Source organism: Lepidochelys kempii, chromosome 3 (assembly GCF_965140265.1).
Source record: "Lepidochelys kempii isolate rLepKem1 chromosome 3, rLepKem1.hap2, whole genome shotgun sequence".
Lineage (NCBI taxonomy): Eukaryota > Metazoa > Chordata > Testudines > Cheloniidae > Lepidochelys > Lepidochelys kempii.
Window position 1 is genome coordinate 35,755,158 of NC_133258.1, and position 5,388 is coordinate 35,760,545.

Genomic DNA, 5,388 nt, shown 5'->3' on the forward strand with positions numbered 1-5,388 from the left:
AAGCCCAATGCTGATTTAATTTTGCCAGGTCTCAGAGTGGCTGATAAAACCGTGCGCTGTGGTTTTCCAGCCTCAAGGTTGCAAGTGTGTCAATGCTAGAGACAGGAGGTTCATTTTCTCTTTGCTGTTCTTTGCTTTCCCCTTTTATGTGTGGTTTCAGAGTAGCAGCCATTGTAGTCTGTATCCGCAAAAAGAAAAGGAGTACTTGTGGCACCTTAGAGATTAATCAATCTATTTGAGCATAAGCTTTCGTGATGCATGCATCCGATGAAGTGAGCTGTAGCTCATGAAAGCTTATGCTCAAATAAATTTTGTTAGTCTCTAAGGTGCCACAAGTACTCCTTCCCTTTTATGTGTGTTTCTTGTTTTGTCTTCTAGGCAACAGGACTGGACTTTAACAACAACACCAACAATGACAACTCTAGCCCATCTCAGCTAACTTCCTCTCTTTTCCCGTAAAAGGACAGTTATTGTCATTCAATAGACTGTCGTAAAACAACGGGTTCCCCCCCCTTCTAAAGACTCTTTACAGCTAAAGGGAACAAGGAATGCTGTTAAAATGAAAGCCTCACTTAACAGGCTTGACACAATTCAATTTTATTTTTTTATAATTTTGACAATTTATTTGTAAGCATTATTTTTATTTTTACCTATTTACATTTTTATAATTGTGGAAAATTATGGGGGGTCAGACAATAACTATTTAATGACAGTAAATATTGAGATCCAAAAAAGTGAAAGCTTTCTAGCAGTTAACACACACACATTGTCAACATCACGTGTCAAAATATACAAAGTAAATCTCCTTAAATCAGACTGTAGTTGTCAAGCAGCCTTTTTCTTATTGTGCCTATCTGTAAATTGTGATGGCCATTGGTGGAAGTATTGTGTGTGTGTGCTGTGAAATTGACTTTTATTGACATTGACTGATAAAAATCTAATCCTTCCATGCCTAATATTTTAAATTTCAAATGCTTTACCTGTTTTTCCTGCCTTTCCTGTAACTTTAAAGAACAGTTAAGAGGATTCCGAATGGTGTGCTTTCCTTGGTACTCAGCAGACTGAGGTCTGTGTATACCAAAACACGGATTGTGTTTAATGCTGAACGGTTTCAAAATCATGTTAACACCTTTGACTCTTTGGGCACTTATATTTCATCTAAATTAATACAATAGCACTTAACTTCACTCACTTGGAGTCAGTGGGACTGCTCAGAGTTCATAAAGGATCATATATGTGTGTCTGTAGGATCAGGATCTTGCTTTGCATGTTTAAAGGGCGGGGGAGGGACTAATCTATTAATGTAAAGCTATAAAATATTTAGTTTTTTTATTTTTTTGAATGTTTTGTTTCAAACTTTAGCATTGTGTTTTGCTAGCTTTTTTTAAAAGATTTTTTTAATGGGGGGGGGGAGAAAAGTGCTGCTAAATTACAATGCATTCATAACGGAGGTATCTGTAACTAACCAACATATCCTTAAACAAGTATCCTTCAAATGAGCTCTTAAAGACATAGCAGAAAAATTCCAATGCAGATGCATTTAATTGCGGAATTTGCATGGGCAGAATTTTAAAACTACTCAGATTTTCTTCAGTATTGAATTCCTTTGTAGTCTTCACAGAGGAAATAAAAATAAGCTAGCAAGCGTGAGCGTTGGTTAAGCCAGATTTGAATTACAGAGCAGAACATTTCCAACAGTATGAGGTGGTGGTGGGATTTGTGCTTTTGCTGCGGAGTTATGGGATTCCAGTGCTTTGAACTCAGAACAAACTCAACTAATTTGGCTCCTACTGAAAGGGGAGAAAAGATCCCCTTGTTGCTGTTGTGAAGTACATGGGTATTTGTTGCCTCATGGTGATGCTTTCCTTAAAAGCAGGAGGAGCCCTGTAGTCCTACTCCTACATAGATTGTACTGCGTGGAATGGGCACTCTCTGTGTACCAGCAGAAAACCCTGTGGCACATAACTCTTAACATTGAAAAAGTGGCTTTCAGATAAGTTGCAGAATGGCGGTAAAAAGATCTACAAAATTAAGAAATTGCCGGGCTATGGTTCAATCCTCAGCTGGTGTAAATCGGCATAGGTCTCTTTACTTAAAGGGAGCTATTCTGATTTGTGCTAGCTGAGGATCTGGTCCCTACTTTGTAGGAACAAATTCAAGATTAAGTTGAAACTCCTAGAGGCACTGCGCCTTGTATTCTTGTGGCTGCCTCATGAAGGATCAATCATTTCAACATGGGTTAAACAGATTTTTTTTTCCTCTTGGTACATTTTGAATCTTCCTCCAAAAATGAAGATGGACCTAAAAAGATAAATAATGTTATCATTAATTTGCTAATGGTAATGGTTGGCTGTGAAATATGTGCCCTGCAATTACTTATAGCTGAACAAGAGGAAGTGAAGAAGTAGCCTGTAAATGTGAAAGCTAAGTGAGTCTCCTGGTAATTCTTGTTCCCCACAAACACTTTTCTGTAGGAAGACTTGTGACCCTGGGTTAGAAATGTCTGGATTTACAAATCCATTTGGGTGTAACTGATTATCTGAGACATTACTTTCATAGTGTAATAAGAAGAATACATGATATTATGTAACGAGTGGATGAATCCTTTGACCTTCTGCTTCACATTGATCCCTAGTCATAAATTATTACATGATATTGTATACTCTGTTGTGTCCCACAGCTTACAAAATGGTTGTCTGAACTTTCTTTAACTGTCATATGGAAAAACTTTACTTTGTTTTCACTTAACAATGGATATTTGAGGTCATTTAAAGTAAGGCTACTCTGTCCAGGTATTTACATGGCCTTTAGCACCATAATAACTGAGCTGGAGAAAGCGAAAGAGGCAGCAATACTGGATCCAAAAAAGCTGGTGGGGAGGGAAATTACAAAAATACCTGTGTTCAAGCAAGAAAGCACGGTAAGATTTTGGATTTCTTCCTGGCCTTATCAGAGATTCTCTGTCCATGATTTACCCAAGGTTGATATTCTGCCCACAGTTTCCTTGATATTACATTAGTACTAGATTTTTACCAATGCTCAGCAATCAGCTGCTTCCATTGAGCATTTCTTCAAAAACCCCTAATGTCTTGATATCAAAATTTCCTTGTGAATATTCCAGGTATATTGCATAGCCCTAATGTCCCTTTTAGAGAGAGAAGTTTGAATGTGAGTATACATTTAGGTGTTAGGTAACAATTATGTGTGTGTTCTTCAATCCTGCAAACTCGTAAGGATGCGCTTAGCTCTATGCATGAGCATTGCTACATAAGTTCATGAGACTTTCTGTATGACCATCAAAACCAAACCGATTACACATGTGATTTCAATGGGACTGCTCACACAAGTGTCTGTAGCATCCGGGCCTTAGGCTGTCAGCTTATCAGGTCAAGGACTGCGTGTGTCTTTGTACACTGGGTCCAGCACAATCCTGCCACTACCACAATACAAATAATAAATTAGTTCCTACCTTCTAGAGACAACAACTGCCCATCCAATATGCCTGCTTAGATATTTGATGTGTTTGAAACTAATTAGAGATCTTTGGAGTGTTTGCCACTGAACTCCTTTGCCATTCTTTTAGAATTGTGTTAAAAATGCCATAGCAAATTTCAATAAATATACGTTTAACTTGCTTAAAGCAAAGGGATGTGACCAAGTGGTCTGCTCAGAATAGTTGTATGCAGTGTTGTTGTAGCCTCATCAGTCCCGGGATATTAGAGAAATAAGATGGGTGAGGTAGTACCTTTTATTGGACCAACTTTTGTTGGTGAGAGAAACAAGCTTTCAAGCTTACACAGAGCTGAAGAAGAGCTCAGTGTAAGCTTGAAAGTTTGTCTCTCTCACAAAAAGAAGTTGGTCCAATAAAAGATATTACCTCACTCACCTTGTCTCTCTGTTCACAAACTGCTGAGCACTAATCCTAGGTCTGATAAAGACTCATTCATTGTCCGTTACCAAGCCAGTTAACCTCTTTCCTGTGGTTGCCCCATAATTTATGTGGAGATAACCGATTTTCTTACCTACCTCACAGGGTTCTTTTGAGGCTTAGTTAATGTTGGTAAAATGTTTTGAAGATGAAAGTGTTATCCATCTATTTGCCACCTCACAGTATTAATGGGTTAAATCACTAACACCTCTATGAAGTAGGGAAGTATTATCCACATTTTACAGATTGGAAGCTGAGGCATGGGGTGGGTTGAGTGATTTACCTAAGGTCACAGAATAAGTCTGTGGCTGAGTTGTAAATTGAACCCATGTCTCCTGAGATGCCATCCTGTGTCATAATCACTAGATCATCCTATTTAAGTGTGAAACATTATGAATAGTTATTAACAGCATAACAATTCAGCCACTGGGGTAATTTTATGTTTAAGAAATTTATAATCTGATTATCTGAGGAGAGCGGTCAGAGGGATTAGTGCCTAGATGTTACCGCTAAATGCCTGAGTCAATTCAACCAAGTCTGTGTCAGCAATAACATCTTTACTAGAACACACAGGAGCAATCCTCTTAATAATTCGAGGTTAGTGTAGTAGAAAGGAGAGGAGGAAACAAGCCCCTGCAAGTCCCCTGATGTAATACACAGCCAGCTGTAGGTCATGGAGCTGTTTGCCATGCTCCGATTAGGATCATGATCACGTCTATTCATTCCTCTCACCCTTGGTGAAGATGGGGAATCAGCTCAGTGGTCAAAAGAGCTACAGTGTGTTACAAAGTTAACCCCCTGTGCTGTAATTCAGAATTAAACGGGCTGTGGACAATATTTTATAAGGTTTGAGTGATCTAACAGTGTAGCAAATGGTCAGTTATCACTCTTGAATGATGATATATCTGATTTTAAGGGTGAATGTTTGGAGGTTTTAATTAAAGAGAGAGAGAGAGAGACTCCAGTGCATCTGGCAAAGAAAAAAAATTAATTCTGTTTAATTTTTAATCAGGCAGCTTGAGACAACCACTGAGCACCACTTGACAATCAGAATACTAATGAATTGCACAGTGTGATAGCCTGCCTTTAGAAGACACAAAACAATACTCTCACACAGAGTGGTGGGATTCTACTTAGCTGCAGTCAAGTCACCACAGACTCAGTCTCCCACTTTGTGAGAATTCAGGATATACCTGCCTCCCTGTCATCTAATTTAACCAGGGGCCATACCATAGTTTATTACTTTTCAAGCCAAATGCAGCAAACAACGTGTCAAATGATCTTCTGGAAAGTATCTTTAAAATATACAAGTGAGCTAACTAAAGCCTATGGTACATCATGTACAACAGAACAATAGTCTCTCTCTCTTATAAAAAGAAAAGGAGTACTAGTGGCACCTTAGGGACTAACCAATTCATTTGAGCATAAGCTTTCGTGAGCTACAGCTCAGAAGTGAGCTG